General features: G+C 42.1%; 1 protein-coding gene across 1 annotated transcript in view; it reads left to right on the top strand.

Annotated features, from left to right (window-relative positions):
- Window positions 1–1,173: 1,173 nt before the first annotated feature.
- ZBTB20 (zinc finger and BTB domain containing 20) overlaps window positions 1,174–25,857 on the top strand; it is a 34,468-nt gene continuing 9,784 nt past the window's right edge. Inside the window, exons 1-2 of the mRNA XM_050895684.1 lie at window positions 1,174–1,232; window positions 8,622–8,809. The gene's annotated coding sequence lies outside the window, so the exon portion shown is untranslated. The remainder of the gene's footprint in view (window positions 1,233–8,621; window positions 8,810–25,857) is intronic.

Below are 25,857 nucleotides of genomic sequence, written 5' to 3'. Positions count from 1 at the left end.
GTTTTTTTATTGTGTTGCATTTGCAGACATAAATTCCAACTGGCACAGTGACATTAACTACCTGTGAAATAACAATTACATCTCTTATCATTTTTTGTTCACCTTCTTGATTTCTTTGATAAAGCAAATATTTGCTTTTCTTGTCTGATCAGAGTAGGCAAAATCATTTATTCATGGAAATAGCACCATTGGCTTCACTGTGGGTAGGACTGAATATGCTGATGTCCCAGGAGTTCTTTGCATAAGTGAAGTGAGCAGGATTTAATTCTGTCCCTGGATGTTAACTTCAGACATACTTCCAACATCCACAATGAGCCACCCAATGATCATAAGAAGCTAGCAAAGGAGGAGTTCTGTTAGTCTAGAGAGGGATTCAAGTCCCCCCAAAATGTAAATACTCCCAAAAACTTAGGTCTGGGTGGTGAAATCATCCTCTAATAAATATTGGAGCTGAGGTTTTTCTTTGGATCCCTCTCTGTATTAGTCGATTGAATCCAACTCCCTCTTTAGCTCAGGAGATTTCAGACATAAAACTGCTGCCGAGCTGAATCTTTCCTGAAAGGCTGACAGTAAGTTATTTCACTGGTCTCACCGCAGTAGACCTGGTGGCTGATGGGAGATGAGTGGGGTTTCTGCTTTGATATGAGCCATCATTTTTGTGATGTAAAGACAGCAAAAGAAGCGAAGGATGGTTTTTCCTTCTTTTTCCTGCCTTTCAGTCCTGAGGAAGTGTTTGTTGCTGCTCTGAACAGGACTAGCCTTGTTGTTCTGATGAGATGCACTTGAGTGCCAAGTTTGTGCTAGCTCTCCATCACTGCCTCCGTGCTTGTGCCATTAGAGTGAGCAGCTTCTCAGAGTGAATCCTACTGATAGTGCTTTGCTAGCTAATCCTCCCTCTCCTCCTCACTTCACCAGAATAGGTTGCATGGGCAGACTGGGGTAACTGGGGACTGACTCTGTTGTTGTTTGCAGCTGGGGCTGGAGGGATTGAAGCGGGAAGAATTTGGCCCTACCAGGCTGCAGCCAGCTGTACTGACAGCGGAGAATGCCAGTTAGCGTTGCAGCAAGTTTTCTTGCTCTCAGTAAATAATTATTATTTCCCCCTGACCTTTCCTTTTGGTTCTTTCTGGTACAGACACAGCCTCTCTCTGTTCCCTGCCCCAATGAACGTCTGCACTAGGTCCAAGGCTTGGAGTAATTTACCTGAAGAGTGATACCATTTGGAAACCACTGTAAGTATTTTATGTCTTATAAAAGACTTCTTGTTTCAGCAAAAAAAGACATCTTTAAAAAACAAAAACAAACTGCAGCACCTGTGAGCATTACTGATGAGGGTAAGCTAAGTTTTGCTTTTGAAATTTGCAAGGAAATATGTGGGCAAAAAATATGTCAATAAAAAACTGTTAAATATTTAAGTCATAGCCTCACAGCATAGTTCAGCAATGGCTGGTTTGATCTGCTTGTATCTTTTCGTTTGGCAGATTCTCCCTGCTTACTGCTCTAGTTCGTGCTGTTCTAGTTGGTTCATCCATGTTTGTCTTCGGAGTGTTTATCTTCTTTTTTATTCTTATTACTTTTTAATGAGACACCTTTCCTCTCGTTGGTGTTTCATGCAATACAGATTGAATTTACTGCAACTCCTTAAAGGCTTATGCTGTTCTTTCTGGGCCTTGAGTCATTTATGATTTAAGGCCATTACAATTTGATAGATTTGGCTGGATTACGTAGATAAAGTTGCCTGAGAGAATTTTGATTTTGTGATGTGGCTTTATTATGCTCTGAAATTATCAATTGTTTGTTATTTGCACTTTTTTCCCCCATAGATCTTGTAGTTTTGATTTCTTATGATCAATTCTCAGTGCTTGCCAGTGTTGTCACAGCGCTGCTGCAGCCGGGATGCTCTGAGGTTGTAAGTCAGGCAAGTTTTGTAGTCAGGGCCTAACTTTCATGAGACTTGTGGTTTACATGGAAAAAATGGACAAATTTGGGGGCATACAAACCCCACTTCAGGCCTGAAACAGACCCAGTAAATTTCAATCTTAGTTTAACTTAATCTCTGAGTTTAATTTAATTATGTTAATCAGTCTCCTGTAAGGGATTTTGGAGTTTATTTTACTTTTCGGTGTTGATTAGATTTTCCAGGCTTTTATTGCACTAGAACATTGGGCCTCTCTTGTCAGTTCTCCGTGCCTCCCGTTCTTGCTCTGCAGTGTTCTGCTGGGATTTCTCTTTCATATTACATTTTATGGCGATGTTTTCAGGAGTTTGTGTTTTCCATTGTATGACACAAACTTGCAATCAGAGATTTTAAACAAACTGCCAGTCATGTAGCTGTAACAGCATGAAGATCAATGTGGCTGCAAAATCATCAGAGAAGCTGTGTGAATATTCAGGCAGTCAGCCTGTGCAGGACTTTTAACTACTGAAGCAACACTTCTGGCAGTAAAACTGGGGTGGCTCAGGTGGTTTAAAGCGAGCTTGTCTCAGGAAGCTTCACCCTCAGCTCTGGCATTCAGTGTGCCCTGAATTTTGAGGTGAGGTCTCTGGGCAGATTTCAGTGCTTTTTGCTGTTCTTTTGGGCTTTTTTTTTTTTAATATGTATTCAATGATTGTACTCATCTCTCTCTCTTTCACTTTGTCAGTTTCTAAATATGTATTGTCAATGTCATGTCTGGAAGAGACACAACACTGGCAGTGATAAGCACTGATATCAGGAGCTGTGTTAGTCGCACACAGGCAGAGGAAGAATGTGCGGCAGAACACTAGGGAAAAATATTGCTTAAAATCAAACATGCACTATTTTCACGGTCTTATATTTTTAGGATCTGAAAAGCCAGGTGGTTTTTTTTAATTATATACAGTCTCTGTGAATTACTAAGGTTACAGATGAACCGTACACCAGTGAGTTAAGTGCAGTGCTTGGGCACTACCGGCATCTCTGACCTGAGGGCACTTACTAGAAGGTGATGCCATATCTGTGAGGAGGAGAAATAATGCCTGGAACATGGGTGGGCAGACTCAGCCAGCAGCAGCACTTGTAACAACATCAGCAACCCTGTGGCGTGTTCTCTCCGTGCTGTTTAGTATGCGATGAACAAAGGTCTGGTTGGTGACCCAGCCCTCCCTGTATTCAGAGGCTGAAAACTGCCTCATTATTGTTCATTATGTAGTATTATTCTCATACAGTCACATTATCATAGCTTCCCCTGAGAGCCAGGATGCTACTGTGGGTTCTGCGCAGCTGCGCTAGTTCCTATACCTGAGCTAATTTGTTCATTGCTAACCTGGTGTCTCTGCAGGACGGAGAGCCGTTCCCTGTGTAAGGGAAGGTTCAAGCGTTAGTTATAGCTGCTGTGTGAGTACAACAACATACATTGCCTATTTTTGACAGAGATCTGGATTGGTGGCCCCGCTGTGAGAACATGTTAACTCATCGAGGGGAAATTCATTCCAAACTCAAGTAATGGTTGCAAGGGAGATACATGCAAAGAAATCATATGTGGAGAGCAAGTGGAGGGTTGGGGGAGAGAAGGCTGTATGCGAGAGTGGCAGCAAGAAGGGCGAAGTGTAGCAGGGGTTTTAAAGGCATTCCAAAGCTCAGAGGTAGTAATTAGTTTCTAGATAGCTTTGAGGTTAGGACATCCAAAATATTACCTGTTCTGCCTTCAAATTAAACAGAAAGGAGCCAATTCTGTTTTGCAGCCAGTGCCCATATCATTGCAGTTGCTGCAGCATTGTGAGTTGTCCGCCATTTGAGACCTTGTTGTATGATAGTGTAGTGTTAAGGTACGTGGAAAGGAGGGAATGCTTCACTGCAATGAAGATACTGATAGAAAACAGAAATAAAAAGGTGGCAGTGATTGTACGTCTTGATTTACACGTGAGCTGGAAAGTGCTGATACACACAGTTCAGTTCAGGGATGACAGTGGATGCAGTTAGCCTGATATTAGGTACTGGAGAGCACACAAGAAAGAAGAGAATATATTTTAAGTGGTGTAAATGAACATAATTAAAAGTAACACAATAAATATAAGGGAATGCTGAAAGTGAATACCAACAAAAGAAAAGTACCTGGATATAGGATAGAAAATTTAAAGAGACTGAGTAGATAGGATGTTTAGAAATGGACTGGATAAATCTCTTATAAATCAGTAGCAAATATGAATTCTGCAGTGACCCTCAAGACTCAGACTAGCTTAGAAAGGTCAGCATCTTTTCTGTCCCCAACTTCCGGGAGTCTGTGCATCAGGTCCATATACAGAAGTGCCATCTCTTTGCTATATTGGCTTTCTGCTGTCAAGCAAAGATGATGATGGCCCTCTGATAATTTCAAGAATGAGTGCAATATTTGGAAGGACTTGTAATGCACCACAGGTGTGTGTGGAGAAGGAGCTCAGACATAACTGGAGATCAGACTGGAGCCCCTTGTTCCAAGGGCACATTCCCAAGTCTTTTGCAAATAAGTTGCAACTTTCATTGCCCTCACTAACAAGTAAATAGCAAAATTCTTGTTTCCAGGATTAGTCTGTGGAGAAGAACATAATCACATGAACTAAAGTAGCAAGGTAGACTGACCCTTACTACTGAAATAATCACACAGGACTGCCAATCAATGAAGTCCAGGGATGGTACATAAATAGGTATAATTTGGGAAGGTTCCACAAACAATATTTATTACTTGTTTCATTCTCGCTCCTACCTCTGTGCTTTCAGGGTTTTTGACATAGCTATGACAAGTCATACTCTTTCACAGTTAGTGTGCCATTTTACCTTCTGGAACATGGAGATATATTAGAGAGCTTGCTGATGGAAGTGTTCATAGAAGAAGTCTGCAATCAGAAAAAAAATTAGGTTGGAAGGGTCCTCTGGAGGTCTCTAGTCCAATTCCCTGCTTAGAGCAGGGCTGACTTCCAAGTTGGATTAGGTTACTCAGGGCCTTGTTCAATTAAGTTTTGAAAATCTCCAAGGATGGAGATGCCACAACCTGATCCAGCACTTAACAGCTCTCCCTGTGAAGACTGTAGCAATAAGATAGCAACAAAAGTAGACTATGTAAGTGAATGTAAGAATATTTAATTAGAATATATAGGTGAAGATCATAGCAATAGGAGCTTTCTATATGGGCGATAAGGTAGAACAAAAGGATAGCAATATACTTACAGCAATAGCAGGATTTTTCTGGCTTTGCCCATTGTCCTTTGCTGGCAACAACAGTTGGACGTTGCAGACTGGAGAAGAATCTTGTTTGGGTTTCTTCATAGGTAGTTTTGATCACAGTGTCCCCAGGATTTTTCTTTTCTGAAAAGTTTTCTTTAGATCCTTAGCTGACTTGACTGTTTCCCTTACTCAGCCTTCCTCATGTGGAAGCCTGCATTCCTTTCAGGTGGTACTGAGATGCAGGGCATGTCTAAACAGTGTAAGAGAAACGAACTGCTGTGGAGAGGTATCACCTCTAGTGCCAGTCAGCACCATTGCTTCTCTTCCCATCCTAGTGAGCACAAGTCACCAAACTGCAGGACTCTTGATGTGGAAAAGCGATGACACAAAAGCATCTTGATAACATAGTGTCAGCCTTAAGAGCAAAGTAGAAAATAAACGGGTTTGGAAAGGAAGAAGCAGGGGGTGCTCTGCACAGCCTTGCTGGTGTCACTACCTGTTGCTATTTTTTAACCTGTCTCTCTAATGAGTTGTGAAGGCCTGGGAGACACACACGGGATCAGCGACATGATGAAGTATCAGTCAGTGCTTGGTCTAATAACACAACTGTGGCTGTGCTAGCAGCCGACAAGTCGTGCTTACTCAGACTGAGCCCCTACCCTGCAAATAACAACAGCATCCTGCCCAGGGGAGGCAGCTTTGTGTACGGATAGAGCTGGAGTCAGAGGCTGTATTCCGAGCATGTAACTTGGGTTAACTCTGCGCTGAAAACAGACCTTAAATACAGCAGTTCAGCTTCCAGGTGCAAGGGACTTCATTACCCTGTGCATCCAGAGTCTAACCCTACATACATCCTTTGCTGCCTGGACAAAAAGCCATGCTATCTGAAAGCTTCTTGGGTAGCAATGCTGTAAAAAACCACTTTTACACAGAGATTCCCCGCAGCCCCCGATGCGTGCTGGCTGCACATGGGAAAGTCATAGGATCTGGAAATGAGGCATGTGAAGGTGTGCCAGAGTTCATATGCCAAGGATCGATGCAGACTGTTACGAACAAAACATACGCAGTCCATATACTTTAAAATATATGTGCCCATGTACAAGCTCTGTGTCTCATGCATCCTCATCCGTGTAGCAAGAGATGGATCCCAGTGACAGAACGGGGAATGGACGGAAGGATGCCTGAGCTTGGAGTGAGAAGATGCTCTGTTTACTCTTCAGGAAAAAAATACACTTTTAAATGGTTTGATTTTCCTTCCATTTAAAATGGAGTAAATCACTTCAGCCCTTTGCTGTACCTCTACAACTTTAAGTAAGGTCCATTTAGTCATCTCCTATTGATTTAGATCAGATTAGACTTTAGCCCAGTATATTTTGAGCATATTGATTATGTATGTGGAGGATAGAGCAGCAGTACCATCTGCCCGTCCCGTGGCCTGGGGATTTTTAGCCCTGGTAATCCAAAACACATCAGAGCTGCCAGCAGCTGCGCGATGATCAGCGTGACTCTCCATTGGCGGTGGTTCACCTGCAGAGCTCAGCTCCCCTGCAGCACCCCGAAACCCCATCCATCTGGGACCGAGTGCCTTTTTCTAGGTTTTGGCCGGCGCAGGGCATCCCTTCAGCGCCAGGCAGCCCAAGACAGGTGCCAGCGGCCGACCGGGCCCAGCACCTCCTGGGGGGCCTTTGCGGGGGGGGAGGATTTGCTTTATTTCTTTTTGGCCCGTTTAACTTATTTTTTTATTATAATTACAATTTTTCTTCCCTCCTCTCCCGGAGCTTTCACGTTCCGGCCGAGGAGGCACTTCGCCGGGGCGCGGCGGGCGAGCAGAGCCGCTGCCTGGGGTGGGCGGCCGGGCCGGGCCGGGCCGGGCCGGGCCGGGCCCAGGCGGCTGCTGCCCCCGACGGCGGCCGCCGGGAAATGGCGTCGGGTCCTGGCCCTGCCCCCGGCCGGGCGTGCCGCCCTTACATAATGCCTTTATGTAACCGGCCGGGGCCAGGGGCTCTGCTCTCCCCTGCGAGGTGGCCGGCCCACTCTTCTCCTCCTTGTCCCCCACATCCCCGCGGGTAATGGGGCTTTTCTTGCTGTAAGATCGAGTTGTTTAAAAATTGAGAGGCCAGTCCAGTCCTCAAAAATCATATTTTGGCGTGTCAGCCGCACACTGTCCTAGGTAGGATGCGGGAGAGCAGGGCGTGTGGGAGAAGGGGGTCCCGCCTTGGCCCTTCAGGAGGAGAGTCTGTCCCTGTCGAGAGGGGCTTTGCCAGCAGACGGGGAGCCAGGACCATGTGTGTGGGGCCTGGGCGGATGCAGGGCAGGGCCGCCTTGGCTCCAGCGGCACCTTCATGCTCTGGGATTACCCTTGCTCGGGCCAGACACTGCCCCAAAACCATGGTCACCCGGCGGCGCGAGGTGCCACCTCGAGAAGGGCCTGCTCCCAGGGCGATCCGCCACTGCTCGCGCCTCGGGTGCCGGCAGGAGATAACGGTGTTTTATTTGGACGGCTTTGGCCTCACTGGCTCCTGCTGCTCTCTCACAGCTGTGGCCCTCCCCGGCGTGCAGAGGGAGCTGCCGGATGTTTACTGGGGCGCCATGGCCATGTGCTGGGTCAGGGCAGCGGCGTCCCCAGCTAAAGGCTGCGGCCCAAGCTGGCTGGGTGGCTACCCACCTCGGGGAGCAGAGGAGGGAGTGCCTTCACCTGTAAAATGAAGGGGAAACAGTGAGCTGTGGGTGCTTGCCACCCCATAGAGAGTGCTTACTGCGTGATTCGAAGCCCACCACTTCTCTTTGTGCCTCAGTTTCTCCGTCTGTGAAAAGAAGATGGTGATTGACTCCCTGCTTAATGTTCCTCTGAGGCTTAGTTCCTTGTGTTTACAAAATGCTCGGAGGTCCTGGATGGAGGGAGGCGTTGAGAGCTCACATGCACTGTGCTCATAGCCTGTTGTTTCAGGCTTCAAGTCTTCATGCTTTACTTAGATGACCTCTGCATCTCAAAATTACTTCAGTGCTTTTCCCTACAAAACGAGTCTCTGCACTGATTCGTTTTGAACTGGAAACTTGCATATTTGTTTGCTTTTCAGACAATTCTGTTACATTTCTGTATAACTCTCTCTATTCAGAATGCTACAGCCTTGGTTAATATTTGTCAAAGGGAGCTCCGACTGTCTAAACCACTGGGACGAGTTTCATTTTATATGTCATCAGGGGCAGAATGAGGAGCTTCGTGCTTGGCCTATTTGCTGTAACACTGTCTCAGGGCCATTGCATCAGAGTCAAAACAAGGAGCAGCTTGTTTCCAAACAAGAAGCATGGAGGAAAGTCTTCTCTGCCTCCTTGCCTGTAAGGGAAAAGAGAGGAGGGGGAGGTGGGGGTTGGGGGGGAAGAAAGTTATCTTTAACAGATTCTAAAAATGCCTTTTCCCAAATAAGCAGTCATTTCCTTCAAAGGTCTCTTTGTTTATTTTCAGGAAGAAACCCAAGACAGCTGAAAACCAGAAGGCGTCTGAGGAGAATGAGATTACTCAGACGGGTGCATGCAGCGCCAAGCCGGGCCTTCCCTGCCTGAACCTTGAAGCTGTTCCGTCTCTGAGCCCGGCCCTCATCCACTCACCACATTCACCAACAAACCTGCACGCACACACAGGGTCATCTGATTGTGAGTACACCAACATGCTGCTGGGTTGCGCCGGGGTTCTTGAAAACACGCTCCTTACTGCGGACCAGGTTTTCCAGTTGGATGCTCTTTCCATAATGGCACGAGCAGGACTTCCTCAGGGCTTACCTTTTCCCTTCTTTGGGAATTACCACTGAAACAGAGCGTTTTGTGTTAAGGTCGTGATAATGCAGTCAGCCAGAGGAAGCTGAGAGCATGACGTTGGGTCAGGTTGCTGCTTCTTACAAATTAAAAAGGGAAGACGTCTCAAGCGTGTCTCTTTCCAACTAGAGCTGTAGTTATTCCTCTCCAGGTAGTCACATGCTTCTCATTACCCAAGCATATCTACTGACTGGGGATTTTCAGCCTGTGCTGTATTGCAATGGGAGAAAACAAGTGTCTGGCTCCGACACTCAGGATTGTAAAGAATTTCGACGAAGAAAGCGAGGAGTGTTCTGTGGAGAGGATCACTCTGTGAGAGTCTGGAAAATCTTTGTAGACCTGTGTGGTTGTACCAGTTTAAGGCCTTTGTTTTGAGTGCATTCACTTTCAGATTACTCAGCATGGGTTAATTGACCTTTTAAAAATGTTCTTTTCCGTTGTGCCAAAAAATACAAAAATAAGGGAGAGAATGATTAAAACTGGATTTTGGAAAGTCAGAACTTACCCTGTCAGCTCTTCAAAACTTGGTCATTTCACAGTGGTCCCTGCCTGGAAGTCTCTTAGGCAAGAATGTGCAGCGTGATGTGAACCTCATCATTCACTAGTTTTAGAAAACATAGTTTACCTCTTTTGCCGTGATTTTAGGATGTTGTAAAATTTACAAGGGGGGAAAAAAGGAGAAAGAAAGATGATGACACCAGGTTTCAAGAACTCAGAAGCCAACCAGACTTCGCAAAGGCCTATAAAAAAAAATCAAGCATGACAATAAAAAATAAGATTAAAAAGTATATATATCCTTTTCTTTTTTTAATTTAAAAATTCTGCCTCAGGGCCAAGCTTGGAAGCAGCCAGGTTATAGGGATCATCACTATCAAAATCACTTTAGCTGTAATTCATTCCTGTTGGCTTCTGACTTTATTCATTATGAGCTTCTTCTAGAGATCTTGATTTTAATAGAGCTGGTAAACATTGGGGAGACTTTCCTAAATCTCACCTAGTGATTTGGGGAGAAGAAAGAGATGTGAAACAATTGAGCAGCAGGCAGCATGCAATTTAGTATATACAAGAATTCTCTTCAAATTGGAGATGTCAGGCTCTTTGTTAAAACTGGGGTACAGTTTTGTCTCGCAATGTTTTCTGAAAACAAAAAGCTTGTGAAAAGATGCAAAAAATGAGCAGAACAACAAGAAAAAATAATCCTTATTTTCAAACAAAGAATCTCTTTATCCCGTTCACAAAGATGAAAGAGTTCATCAGTAAATGGGATTTGAAACCTCACACTGATGTTTTTTGACAGTACAAATGGAAACCCATGAAAGCAACCTTAGGACAGAGGCCAGCAGCAATTGTAGGGAACTTGGAGAATGAACTCCTGCTTTTGCTTTCTGAGGTGGCCAAGTTCAGGGGTGAGGAATATTGGCAGAGGGCAGTAGGGGGAGGTGGAGCCTGCTGCTCTTCATGCTCTACCTGTTTTGTGGACAAACAGTCTTTTAGACCCCAAAGTTTTTAATGTCCCCAAGTCACCTTCCATTCCTACTAAATTCACAATACCAATATGAATAAACTGCAAACCCAGGTTAGATGCTCCTTTCACACTGAAGTTGTTTTTTTCAGAAAAGAAGTTTAATAATAACTTAAACATTAATATTGTCCTATCTCAGGAAATGTTGAAATTTAGTTCCCAAAATACAGTTAGAGTCTTGCAAAAATTGAAGAAATGGTAAGACGTCTTGTGTTGTTGATCTCTGTTAGTTGATTCCACGTGCTTTGAAACCAATGGAAAAACTCCCATTATTTATGATGGGTTATAACCTTTATCAGGCTGTATTTGTTTGGGGTGGTATGCATATAATTAGTGTTTGGCATGCCCTTGCGAAATAGCAATGCCAGTTTCTCACATGAACTAAAAATGAGGCATGATGAGTATTTACTGCATATTTACTATAGCTATCTCCCGTGTTACGTGGTATTTTTTTCAATATCGCCTCAATCCCTAGTGCTGGAATACATTCTTTGACTCAAGAGATTAATATTTTTGGCTCCCAACATTTAAAAATGAGCTTCCCTGTCATTACAAACTCCTTCTCCTTACCTCTTGCCTCCCCTGTCCTTTGGACTGATTCTTTCCCTTCACCCTAGAATCCCTCCCTTTGTCCTTCTCTTCCCCTCCTCTCAGAGCTACATTGCCACATCTTTTTTCCTCTCAACTTTTGGACCTGTGGTGATGCTTTACCTCTTTGGGCTGGCAGCACTTCCTGTCCTTCTCTCTACCTTCTAGACACTACAACATTGCTTCTTCTCCCTTGCCCAGACCACCATACTGCCTCTAGCCCCACAACTGGGCAGATTATATTTCATTTTCAGAGGACATTCTTCATTCTGGTGGGGAGTTTTCTAGCGGATGGTAAATAATTTTATAATACTTAAAAACTAGGATTAGACAGGAAGTTTGAGAGGAATTTTCGTTGAAAATGTCAGAAACACCCAGAAAGAGTCAGCATGGTGGGGTATATCAATTCTTGGAAAAATGCACTAATGTACAGATGGTTCCATAAGCCCTCACTCATCTATCTGGAAAACAGACTTGGATTTTATGGGCCACCTATTCAAATCAGTTTGAAATCTTCACTGACCATTTTGCATGCACAGTCACTAGTGCTTGGCAGAAAACAGCATCTCATATTTATTATGAGAAATATTCAGAAGCCAATCTACTTTAAAAAATCAGGGTGCTTTTGGAGTGATTCAGATCAAAATACTGTTTCCAAGCATACGAAATAAAAACTCTATGATAGCCATCTGCTCCTCAGCTGTAAAAGGCAGAGGTGAAGAAAGCCTAAACAATAGTCTGAATGCCAGTCTTACTGAAACGAGTACTTAGCAAAAAAATCTGGGTAAAGTCATATGTGACGCACAACTTAATTTAGGGCTTAATTCTGTAGTGTAGTACATTCCACATGCTGTTTCTGGTGCCACTTATTCCCAGCGAAATTGCATTACTTCTGACCCTTGTAGGACTGGGTCCTAGATTTCTGGATTTGACCATTATGGTCTATTTCCAGTGCAGATGAATCCTTGAAGCAAAATCCAGAACCTAGGATGCATTGTGTCAAGTTCTTTCAGTCTTGGGAAATGCTAGCTCACACAATGCAACTGGAGAAACAAGTTAGAGGAGGAGGTGCTTCCTGAGGTAACTGTTTTCATGTAGGGCTTGGCAGCTAAAAAGCACCACTTTGAATTAATTTGGAATTAAGTCATAGAGTGAGCTGGTAGAGCTCCAAATGAGTTATACCTCTAGCTACTCAGCTGTCACAAACAGATGTAGCTGCTTACCCAGAAGAAAGGTGTTTGTGCAAAAAGCTGCAAGGACAAGCATGGAGGCACAGGTTCTGGAAAGGTTACAAAGCAGCAAAGGAAAGCATATGAGATTGGTGCTATTTGCAATTTTCCACATACTTTCTTGCTTATGGATAAAGAATGCATAAAGTTGGTAGGGTCCTAGTTTGAAGGCTGAACTGCCTCAGGTAACGCTTCTAAAGATTTTGCTGAGAGGGAAGGAAGTCATCGGGACTTGGCTGTATTTAAACTGATTTGGTCTGTATAGGCCACTTACTTCAGGAGCCCTTCAGAAAGCATCTATAGCTATGTATGTTTTGCAAGTGCCAAGAGATAAGATCATTTTGGCAGAAACTTTCACAAGATCTCAGAGATACAATCAGACAAAAACTTCATTCGCGCTCTGATGTATGCATCTTAACAGATGTGTCCAAACTCAAAGGAATCCCACGGGAACAGTGCAACTGAATCTCTTTGTCTCTATTGATAGTTAAAAGAGTTATTCTTAGACATTGGATGGTCCATCTGTGAAGGAATTTGTTCCAGACAAGGGAAAAGCAACATCTTTGCAAAGAGTTTCCATGGGACTGAGAGGCGGGTTGGACAATCATTGGAAAAACTGCTGAAGCAATTTTTATGATTTTAGAGAACACAGAATTCTTGCAGAGACCTGAGATTCTGGTAGGGAATGAAAGTTGAGAAGGAAAGTGAGGCATAGATAATTTCTGAAAAATCCATGAAACAATCACTGGCAAGATGTTGAGATGGGGGAGGACTTTCTAAAGTTATGTTTTAGCAAGGGGCCAGGGAGTTTTTATGCATTAAATAAAATGCACGTTATAAACACTGTCGGTGATGGACCACATCTGAACCCTTTGTCCATACATGTTCAAGTGACATGGCTGACTTGGTCCAATTCCAGCATTTTTTAGCTTTGACAGGGTGGGAACTTTGAGGCAGTCTGTTTTCTTTTTCTCCTTCTAAGTTCTGATTTTTGTAGCTTGATAGCCTTCCAGCATAGTGGGGAAAGGCAGAGAGGGAACCTCGCAAGGTTCCTGAACTCCACAGAGCATGGAGAGTGGATGTGGAAACTCTGGGTTTTCCTTTTCTTGAGCAGCTAGAGGAACCCACTATTCCCTTCCCATGAATCAACAACTTTGATTTACCTGGGGCTAATATAGAGGCTAGATGGATCTGAAGGTGGTTTGGCCTCATCTTTGTGTTTTATGTTTCCTGTGTTTCTCTTTGAGGTTCTGTGGCAGGAAGAGAACAGTTACATGCCATTATGGTCTTCCCTCTGCCTCTGGAAATTTGTGGCTATGATTCCCTAGGAACTGCTCCGGAGCGTTCACATGATCTCCACTCTCAGAGGGAAGGAGGGGGGCCCTGATTCTACCACCTTCTTTATTTTCAGAGGCAGGCAGTATGTCAATAGCAATTTCATCTGTATTTTTGCTGATCTATGTATGGTATGTGTTAGCTAACGCTCAATATTTTTAGGTTGGTTTTGGTGACCTAAGAAATTATGTATGTTTAGATATCTATTTTAGATGATATAATAATAATAATGATACAGGACTTTCCTGTAGCAAGCTAAACTGAAAGCAAAGACATCGATAGTTCTCAAATACTGATGTCACGACACTTAATTATACTTTTGTCTCTCAGAACATTTGAAATTTTGTTTAGTAAATGCTTCTCTTCTTAACAGTCATAAGTGGTTTATATGTCTTGTAGGTTTATATTTCTGTTTGTAAGATTATCAATGAAATATCAGCCAGGAATGACTTGTGTTTTCATAGAAGCAGATATATGTTGCTTGAATTGTGTAGAGACAGAGGTAAGTACGAGTACAGGTATGTAAAACTATAAGCTGAGCTCACCCTGCCTCTGTTGAAAAAGCCATCACAATACACTGAAGAATTGGCAGTGTAATATGTTGTACTACTGATAGGAACTGGCCTCTATATTCCTCATCAGTACACTAAGTGAGTTTTGTCAGGTTGGTCTCTCGGGCTTTTCTTCTCATGAGAAATCACTAATAGCATATGGTACTTCAGTTATGAAGTCAGTGAGTATCTTTTCAGAAGCAACTGCGTGACTTTGGAGCCTAAGTTTCACTGATGCATAAATCACTTACATTTATAACACATAGGTGCCTTTGAAAATTTGTCTAATTATCCTAAATGTTGATTTCCTTATTTGATGACCCTGTAATACTAGCTTGATGCTAGGTTGTCAATTCTTGTGATATTCAGTGCTTTTCTTACTGCTTTCCATTTAGAGAACTCTCAGTGATAACATGCATAATTTCAGCTTTGGTTTAAAACAGCCATGCAAGTTTCTAGCTTTCATGATTTCAGGGGAGAACTTGAAGATATGTCCCCAGTGTATCTATTCTTTCTAAGTACTAGGGAGAAGGATAAAAAGTCTTATTGCTCTTTACGGTTCCATAGCTTCCATTCTTAACATTTTGAGGTGACTGAGTTGATAATACTGTGATATTTCTGTTTGTAAGTCATGCTGCAGCCACTGAGACATACTGTAACTCTCCAGTAAGATATCTGCAGTCTGTTTCTGAGTTTATCTGTTCCTGTCTTCAGAGTTTGCCCCCCATAGATTTTTATTACCATTCTTTAAGCTGTGAGTCTTCTAGTAAATTCTTCCTTTATATATTGGATGAGCGTTTCAACTGCTTCACTCATGAAATGAGTGACTGATGAATACTGTATGACTGTCTATCATTGTTCAATGTATTAATATGTTCTAGTACTCTTTTGTTGTTTGAGATTTATTTGTTTGTTTGTTTGTTTGGGGGGGGGGGGGGGGGGGCGGGGTTGGTAACAGTCTCCAGAACAGTGCTTTCGTCTTCTCCCTCTTGAGCTAGCTTACCTTCTTCCATCATCCTCCATTCTGAAAATTAAAGCAATAATGTCAATTCCACTGTAGAATTTCTGTAACCTCTTTGATTACCTTTACTGCTTTCTTAGATCAGTAGTCTACCTAACCCACTGAGTCTACTACTTGCCTACTTAATCTATTAATCCACATAATCTACAGCACTTCTTAGGTACCTATCATTGCCCTGTAAGCTTTCTCTGTCTGATGTGCTTAAATAATGCTTTAGTACAGTATTTGTATTTATGCCTTTAGTGGTTTTTTGTTTAAATTTCCTCTTCACCCGACCTAATCTTTGTTTTACATCTAGCCTGTTACAGTTTATGCTCAGTTCTATTAGTGTCACTTGGGCATGATTTCCATGTTTGGAAGGATACATTTTCAGCTTTAATAAATTCTTATACCTTGTTATTTAACCATTGTAGCGTTTTCTGCTTCCTTATTTTTTGTTGTTGTCCTTGGATATGCATATGGACTCTAATAAAGTATTATTAAGGCTACCTCCCAGCTGATCTTATGGAATTTAATTCCTTATCTTTTCCTTTCAGACTCTTTCTGACTAACTTCCTCTTCTTTTTTTCCTTTTAATAGTTGTTCCTCCTGAAGTTGCACATACCAAACCTGCCACTTTATATGATCTGCTTGAAGGATATCAAACATAATCATGCCAATCATTTTTACTTCATGTCTTAACCACGCATGCTACTGCTGTCATCTCTATCCCTAATCGGATGAGAAGACTAAACCAAATGTACCATTTCCCTAATATGGTCTGCAGAGGGACACTTCATGTAGCAGAGTCGAACATAAAAGATTTTCCAGTGTTTGACAGGTGACTCTTACTTGAAGGAAACTAAAGCAGCTACATCTACATCTCCTTTTGTCCTACTGTGTGTTGTTAAAACCCTGCATAACTCAATGCTTACATCTCTCTTGCTTAGTCCTTTGCGTGCTATAGGGAGACACCTTCCATGCTTTGAGAAACATTGACTGGTGCATTAGTTGCCTGGTTTGTTGCAACTACGCAACTCCAAAGCTGCAGATGTAAAAATAGACTTGGTCACCTTCTGTTCCTTTTCACCGCTGTGATCTGTCTAGCATTGGAGCTTTTTGCTCTTTTCATTTAAGCTTCCATAGTCACTTTCTCCTCTTTTCTCTTGTTTACCTAGAGTAGAGTAGCCATGTAGCCACCACTTTGTGCTGTGATCCCACTCAATAACTTTAGAACAAGGTAGGGCCAGAGCAGTATTCAAATGAGAGAAAACCAAAACAATTCTTGTATTGTTCTCAGCTGAACAAAGAGAGCTCTTCTATTCAAAACATTTTTGAAGTGAAGCCTTAACATACTGAGTTAAGTCCTTTAAGTACTGGTACTGGGAGAGAACCTGAAAAACAAAACCAAGGTACTGTTTAGTACTGCCTACTAATGTTTATAAAGTGTGCTAGGTGACGTTGTAGGGGAAAATCATTGTATTTCCACAAGAAATGTGGTGTTTGATCTACTCCATAGGTGAAAGTCAGTTGTAAGCCATCAGAGTGCCACTAAACTCCTCCATTTGCATCAGGGTATTTGCCTCGCAGCCTGGTGCACGGTGGACCACAGCGACGTGTTCTGGCTGGTGCTGTGTGTTTGGGTTCCTGAGGATGCCAATTATTATTGTTTCTAGAGGGGATGCCATTGCGCCATCTTTTCATTTATGTTTTCTGTGACTGTTTTCATTGTCCATAGAGTCATTTACAGCACTAAAATAACATGAGATCTAGTCTTATGTATCTACCAGTCAGGAACTGGAATACAAAGAGAGTTCAAGATCTCTAGTTACTCTGTCAGCACAAATGGCTCCTTGAGGAATTAACTGCGCCTATGAAAAAAGGATAAACAAATCCTAGAACCCCTACTCATCCCAGCTTTGTTGTATTAAACACTGAAAGGATCTCTCCCCGGCTGGGATGTGCAATATATACTCTGTATCAATCTGTGACATGTGGTGAAATGCTTCTTCTTGAAAGCCCACAAGAGAGAAGTAGTATAAATTAAGAGTAATCTCACAACAGCTATTTTTGAGTTCTTAACCAGTGAAAATGTAAGTGTAGCAATATTGTGCATCTATTAAAAATCTTGAAAGGCTCTTTATAACTAGATGATAGGAGTGATAACGTGTAATTTATTGATGTTACACAGATAGAGAAAAAACCACAAAGTAGCAATTTTTGTGTGAAAAGGGGTATGGTAGAGGAAATAAAAACAGAGCAAGGGACTTCTCCCCACAGCTTCATGCCTGTGTGGGCAACCATGTCAACTTTAACAAAAATACCTTGTGCTTTGATCCTATGCAGCGTTTCAAAGCAGGGCATATGCCCTGTATTCAAAAGTAAAACTCCCAGATGCTATCTCTAATGTTTTTGGCTGAGTAGAGGGTAGGATGTGCCTGAAGGCAGACCTGAGAATTAACTCTCATGCGCTGTATTAGTATCACCTGTTGGTGTCTGTATGCTTGTGTATACATGTAATTCCAGGGCCTTTTCCCTGGGGGAGGGGCTGGGGAAGCATTGGAACTGACAATGTACATTTAATGCTACAGATCCATCTGATGATATCTAGCCACCCATGAATGCTGTGTTCTTGTTTATTGCCTTCATGTATTAGTTTAAAGCATTCTGCCATACATTTCTCTTCCTATCAAACCTAAGTAGGTGATTTTGGAAATAGGTCTGCTCCCAGGGATTGCAGAGGTCTCACTGAGGACAGAAATTTTCCCTGTGGCCTTCAGCGTCATTGATGTGAGCATGTGCTGTTTCCCACTGATATTTAAATCTGAATTATAAGCAGGCCTGAATACTCATCCCAGAAACTCAAAATAAAGAGGCCACAGTCCAAAACAGTATGAATATCTGTCTCACAATATTTCTAAGTTGAAATATTCACCAAAGCACCCAGTTGTACTAGTTAACAATTACCCTTTCACTAATAGATAAAAAAGATAAATGGAAAAAATAACCAAATAAAATCTAGCATTTTCATGTGACAGGTGAGACACAGCCACTGGAAGAGAGAAAAGAATCCTTTTCCCAACCCTGAGGATTGGCATTTCCAGTTTTTCGTCCATTCCTTGTTTCTCCCATCAACCAGTAGTTCTGTGACCAGAACAAAATCTCCTACATTGAAAGGCCTTTCTCTGGAAACATGGAGGGTATAAGCAGTGCTCTTCCAGAGGCGGCAGCTCTCCCACAAAAGTCAACCATTTCTGACTGCACCCTTTTCCTAACAGACTGCTACAAACACTCCCTGTAGAGGCTTCTAGCTTGAATAGAAACCTTCTAAACAGGTAATTATCTTAAGAGGTTTTAATCTATATTTTCCTTTTAACCAAAGCCCACAGGCTTTCAGGCTTACTGTATTTAACCACAGTCAAACTGATAAGCTTTTCCTCCTTGTCTTTCTGCATGGGGGGAAAACGTAACAATACAGGGCAAATGTGAAAGAGTTCATGGAATAGCAATTGTCTCTTTTGGAGACGTGTTTTAATATATTTGCACCTATTATCCTTCTAATTCATTCCTCCTCTAGATTCAAGTCCCGCACTCCAACCACAGCCCCTTCTCCTCCCTAAACAATGCTTCTGAGAGAGGATATAAGTTTATACAGTCCACCACAGTGAGATGACCAAAAGCAATCCCTGTTCACTTTCCTTACAGGTATTCAGTCTGTGAATAAGCATAGGATGCCCTTCCTAATAAGAGCGTAAGAGCCCTTCCTATCCTACATTATTAGGATTTAAACAAAAGCCCTTAAAGCAGGTGAAGGTATTCTTAATGACTACAGTAAGCTTTTAATCAGGACCATAGAATAGCAAAAGGAATCACCTTGTTTGCCTACATTTTCAAAAAGGTTGTGTTTTTTTTTTTCCAAGAAGTGTCCCCCTATTCTTTCTTTGAGTGGGGAGCATTCACACCATAACTTCACCAGCATTGCTAGCCCATCTCACCTCTTCCCTGTTCAGTGGCTCTTTTGCTGCAGGTCTGCTAGTGCAGCATGCCCTCTAAGTAACAGTACCTGGCACTGGGAAGGAAAACTAGCAAAAGATGCACCTAGATTTTTAAAGAGCCAAACTGCCTTAAACTTATAGCCAGTTAAAACAGTTGGGCCATGCTGGGGCTTGGCAGGATCGTGCATAAGCTCTCTGGGAACAAGCGAGCGGGGTTGAAACAGTTTTCATGTAGAACATGAAAATGTTCCCTACTGAAAAAGGGATGAGCACAGCCTCGTTTCTCTTCCTAGGAAATGGTGCCATCATGTGGCCACGTTGTTTTCTCTGTTTCCAATTACAAGAGGGCAGATGTACAAACAGTTTTCTCCCTTTACATTTTAAAAAAGAGCATTAAAATGCTATTTGGTGATCCTACCTTTTGCTAACATAAGTAGGTTACAGCTGGCCGGGGCACAGGAATTAACACCCTTGTAATGATATGGCCAGCCTGTTGAAATCCCCGTTAATGCAGCTGTGATGACAGCTTCGGTGGTTCTTCTGTTAACATAGCATATGTTGCTTGGAGGTGTTGTAGATACCTACAGGAGAAGCATCCCCCATCAATGTAGTCCATGTCTATGCTAGGGGGATATGATGGTATGGCTGTAGCAGCAGAGGGTCTGCAGACAAGGGCTGAGAGAGGAACTGAGAGAAACAAAGTGTGTGTCTATGTGTGCCAGTGTTTACAGTGGAGGTATATTGCACTGGACCCCAAATATGTGCCTGGGAATAAAAATGGCGTTTGAGTACACCCTCTTTACTCTAAAGTATCTTTGGAGTTCCTAGAATAGCAAGAATACAAACTGGAGTGAAAGTGGGAAAAGTAAATACCTTGGCTAAAAATGGAGTATTTCTTTAACTTAAAAATAGCTGAATGTGCTGTAACATTTTGAAGCCCTTGGTCACTAGACTGCTGTGAATTGGAGCTAGTTTTTACCTGGTGTTTTACAGTTGTAAGTAGGATGCTCACCATAAAGAGGTATAAAGGAATCAAGGCACTAGAGTAGTGTGGGAGGAAAGCTTCATTTTTGTAAGTCTGCAAAATTTGAAGAGACCTATTGAGTTAATTCTTGATCTTTCCGTAGTGTTCTTTATCCAAGGAATGCAAAACAATTTGTTAAGATTAATTAAGGTGGGCAGTCCTTCTGCAGAATTGGGTGCGTGATGCTGTCCTTGTTCTACATGTGAAGTAAACTGAGGCACAGACACTGCCGCCTGCAGATTGTAGAGCAAACAGGATTAGTGCTGACGGACTCCTCCCACAGTCTTTCAGGCAAAGCATAGGAAGGTGATTCACTGCCTGCTCCCCAAGCATGTAGGCTGAAATAGAGGCTTTTACACTTGACATTGGGGATTTATGCCCACTGGATATAGAAGCAATTTTATGTACAGAACACCTATGTTTTAGTCTTCAGTTTTATGTAAAATGGGTATCTCATCATTAGGTAGATGCTAAAAAGGACAGGGCAATTAACTGAATAAATTGTCCATAGGAAATGTGCTGAACATTCTCCAGTCTGCAGAAAAAGCCTGTCTCCTGAACAAAGTTTCAGCAAACTCTTTCTTATTAGCCGTCTACTCGATATGTTTGCTCCTTGGAGAATAAGGTTGTGTTTGTGTGTGCATGCTTTTCTGTCTTTCAAATAAACGTAGTTATTAGACTATGAAATTTAGAGAAGTTTGACAGCTTTCAGAATACAGTGATTCCTTCTTCCGTAGAGTATATTACTGACACATTAATAGATGTTGTGCTGGTAAAAATACAGTACTTCCTGTTAAATGTAGACTGCTACATATTTTGATTCTAACAACAATCTGGTAGGGTTAGGGCAATTCGTGTAGTGTCATCTGGTGTTTGTTTTGGATAGATATTATAGAAGGAGATACTGATTTTCAAGATGTTCAAGCAGATGATTGGGTGAAAACTCCAGCAAACCTTTAAAGCAACAGAAAGCAAGGGCTGCTCCTGGTCAGATCTCCTGCTGAGGATACAAATGTTCTTCTGTGTTCCTGAAACTCCATACAAGCTTTTCCTCTTGCAGGCCCCTGCTCAGAATGAGGCCAAATATTCAGGAGAATCAGTCTGAGCAGGATTGGCTAAACCAGCTTCTCTAGCATCATTGAGATATACTGAGAAGTCAGCCACTACTAGGTTTTCAGGATTTGAATTCAAGTCACTTCCTTGAGTGGAAAAAATGTTGCTCCACTAAATTTGGTCCCAGAGAGTTGGAACCTGATGCAGGACTAATTTTGTGTGTGGAAACACTAGATATGAATTTTTGCTCTGTTAATCCAGTTTTATTTTAGAGTAACTAACTTGAGAACAACAGAAAATAAAACTTCATTACTGGGGATAAATCAGGTCATTGGAGCTGAAGAAAGCACCCAAGGTTATGGTGCTAAGTTTGGAACAGGAAACACTAGTGTATGGAAATGAGAAAATTTCTTCTGGAAATTGTGGGGCTATAGTAGCTTTCATATGTTGTGATGGAAATGCTGTATTTCCACTGAACTGTCACGTTTATGCAAGAGTTGAGATTTTCATTCCAAATTAAGGATTCTTTACTGAGACATGCCTTTCTTTAGGAAAATTTGTAGAGTTGTTTTGATAACAGGGCTTTGGTTGCTTGATTTTATTTATTCTGTAAGGTCTTTAAAGACTATCATATATGAAGTGTCTCAGGCAACTGTTTCATTCACCTCACTCAGCTAGAGTACTTAATCCACTTCAGGGCACTGCATTTTAAGTGAAAGAAGGACAAGCTGGATAGAAGACGGAGGAAGATAAGAATGAGGAGAGTACATATAACCAGTGACGGTGATTGGGAGACCTGAGTTTGTATTTTCTAGGAAAGATAGGTCTAAAGAAGAAAAGTGAGGCACCTTCCAATATATGAGAGAGTGCGATAAAGAGGAAAATAGTCAATAGTTCTCTGTGTTTGCTGGAGGAAAGGATGAGTAATTGGTTTCAAAGTTAAATACTAGGAAAACTTTCTTGCTATAAAGATAGTAGACAGTCTGTCTGGGGAGGGAATGGAATTCTCCCATTGTTGTTTTTTTGCAAACATGTTAGACAAATTTCTGAAGAGATAGTGCAGAAAAATTGTTCCCAGCATGAGGAAAAGGAGTAGACTAAATGACTGTCTGAAGAACCTAATGCATCCTTTTGATACAGCCAGGAGGCCGTGGTCATCCAACACTTGGTGTGGAGACCAAGGATTAGAGATTTCCAAAACTACACATGGTAGAGGAAGAGAGTAAGGAGCAGATGATAATGCTTGTCTCCAGCAGCAGCAGGTTACTTAGGTTTGTGGCGCTCCCAGGAACTAGTGGCTGGGTTACAGATGCATAGAGAAACAGCTCCAGAAGCAGGAAGAAAGCCTACCAATCCTAACTTCCACATCTTTGTCTTAGCCCAGAGTGTTCTCCTAGCTAGGGAAACACTTGTCATTTTGATGATAAGAATATAAAGATACCATATTCTATACGAGATATAATGCCTCCAACTTTTCTACTGTCTGTCAAAGTGTGTATTCTTCTCCATGCGAGGCCTGAGAAGCTCGTCAGGAAGACAAACTAGGCAACAATAGGTATGCCTATAAGTATGAAAGCAAGACAGAGCCTTTGCAGTTCACCCTGCTAGTTATTCCTGTGAAAGACCACACGGTAAGTTTCCAAAAAGAGCTTGGATTCCAGCATCCTAGGCAGTTTTGGTACTTTTATAGGTTTTATAGTACTTATAGGTACTTATAAGCCTATAGCAGTTTTTCTTCAGGTGAAGGCTATGCACTGAGCTACTGCTGAGTTACAGTAGCTGTGATGGTTTCATCATCACTGTGTTGCTAGAAATGGTAGTCATTACTGTGCAATGAGCTTTGAGATACTGTGATTTTAAAGGACACTAGAGAAAATCAAATTCTGTGATACCTTTCAGTTATGAGCATTAAAGCTGTAAGCATTGGCTTTGCAGAAAGGGACATCTAGTGGCTGGACAAAAAAACCCTTACTAAATAAATTTTAAATGTACAACGTAGCCATTTGTGTGTGGCTTGCAGCCTTCAGTATTCCATACATCTTTGTAGCTCTACTACATCATGTGTTTGCTGGGATCATTTTTTATGTTTTTGGCAAACAAAAAAATCACCTTTGCGAACCATACCTTTCTAGCTTTATGTCTAGGTCTATGTCTGGTAGCTTTGGCAAATACAAAACTGCCTTCAAGCCATGCTTGATGTACCTCAACTACTGCACTTCCACATTTTCTATAGCATCTTCCAAGAGTCCACTGCCTGCTGTTTCCTTCTGCCATTGCCTTCCCCTTTGGTACTGTACTTGGAGAGGTTGTCATTGTTATTGTCATGGTAAAATCTACTTTCTTTTGAATGCCCATAGCATAAAAGTCAGCAGGAGGGGTGGATGAGATTCAGGGAAACACTAATCTAAGCACTCAGTCATGTATTACACAACAAAAGTTTTTTCCTTTCCCATCCACGTTGTGCTCCTTCTTACTAGTTGAGGATGAATTCCATGCATGTTTCTTTGAATAGCCTGACAGTTTAATCGGTACATTTGCATATGGGCAAACGGAGCTTTTTTCAAAGTTGCACAGTAATATGTTTCACCTTTATGCCATGCCAGCTTCAAATTGCATCCCAGGAGGATTGCAAATGTGCATAATCTGTGCAGTTGTCTGGGCTTTTTTTCTTTTCTTTTTTTCTGCTTTTTTCTTTTTTTTTGTTTTTTTTTTTGAACTGGCAAACGCCTATTCATTGCCCATCTGGGTAAGAATGGCCTTTGCATTTTCACACCCATTCTTTCCTATATGGTTTGTGAATACCCCTCCAATGAGAACTTGCTTCACAGAAAGGGGACAAAACCATTTTACAGGAGTTTCTCAGAATAAGTCCATTGGGATCTCTACATCATGTTTACTGGACAAAAAAAGGGAGGGGGGGGGCACTTAACAAAGACCACTTGAATTTCACAGAAAGGTTCCCACTGTCTCGAGTTTAAAAGAGTGGCAGGCCTGAGAAGAGCCTGAGACAGCAGTCTTTTTCCTGGGCCAGGCATTCTGTGTAGTGACGAGTAGGTGAGTGTGCGCGTGTGTAGCTGGGTCTTGTGAAGAGCTGACACACTTTCTGGCTTGTCCAAGGCTCTAGCAGTCTTTGTCAGAATGTGGCATTTACTTTAGAATCAAACCTGCATTGGCAAGTCCACCTTTTACGGGGAGCATTGCCTTTGGACTTTCAGCTTAGAACAGCATACAGTAAGGGACAACCACAAAACTTGGATCTGGACGCAGTTTCCTGCAGCGAGGGAAAGGAGCTGCATGGGACAGTGGGTTTTGCTACAGACTAATCTCTGGAATTTGTTAAAGCTGCTCTTTTATACTGCTGTGGTTTGTGTAGTAGCATCTCTGACTCTATTGCAAATTATTTGGTTGCCTGTACTTTGGATAGGTATGGTTTTCAGTGTTGAATGTCAAGGAAGGTGGCCTAGAAGAAACATCCTCAAAATCTGTATTAGCTTTTTTTACCATTTGTTATGTGTCTCTTCCACCCACCCCTCTTGTTTTATCCTTAAGGAGAGAATTTCAGTTGTTTCTCAGTTGAAGAAGCGGTAGATGTTCCAATTTCATTTGAAGAAGTAAAGAAATGAGGAGAGGATTTTTTTGAGGGAAAACTCTGTTATACCAATAGCAACCAAAACGTACTCCATGCCTTTTAAGTGACTCAATTGACTTTCAGACCAGTTCCTACACCTCAAGGTGCATCCTAGATTGGTTCCTATAGGAGAGCTATTCACATCACTCTCATAAATGCATACAAACCTCTTTTCTTTAGCCTTGATTAACCCCAGCTGGCTGTTTTCATCAAGTTAGCTAATGACCAAATACATTGTGGCTACACAACTCTTGCTTCCCACAGCCAGGACCTGAGAAAGGCTGCTGAAACTTACAGATGAACCTTGCCCTTCCTCCTTTCTGTACGTGATTTGTGGATAAGTGGCAGAATTCACTTTCCCAAGAAGTCATCCAGTCTCGTGGTGCATATCACACCTTTCTGGAAAGGAGTTGTCCTGAGGATGCATTTTTCAGAGTTCCACTCACAAAATCATTTTGTCTGCCAAGGTGCATAGGAACAAAGCAGATTTCTTTGCACCTGCTCAAGTCAAGAGATCTGTCCATAGCATCTCTGGTATGTGTAGAATATTCCACCTTGTGCATGTGCAAGGCAGGATTTTTGGTTTATTGAGTTAGACTGCTGCATATTTCTTCTTATTATCAAATACCTAATTTGACAAAGCAGAACAAAAACTAGAGGTCATCCCTTTTCCAGAAGCACATCTTAAAGACATGTTTGCATGAAAAGGGAGGCCTAGGGTCAAACCAAGTAGTGATCGATACTTATTGATGGGAAGATTTCTAGCATACTGATAGGCAACCACTCAAAGGGAAATGCAGATAAATGGGTAGCTATGCAATCACTTGCCATGGCCTACAGTAGGTCTTGAAAAGAGATGTCATCTATTTATCATTCATTTTCCACCCTTCTGTTTCCCCACCAGTACAAAGCTTTTACCAAGTTCTCTTCCTTTCAGATCAAGGATTCTGACTTTTTATGTAAA

This window comes from Gymnogyps californianus, chromosome 1 (genome assembly GCF_018139145.2).
Source record: "Gymnogyps californianus isolate 813 chromosome 1, ASM1813914v2, whole genome shotgun sequence".
Classification (NCBI taxonomy): Eukaryota; Metazoa; Chordata; class Aves; order Accipitriformes; family Cathartidae; genus Gymnogyps; species Gymnogyps californianus.
The sequence above is the reverse complement of the archived record's forward strand: the minus strand, read 5'-3'. Positions and strand labels throughout refer to the sequence as shown.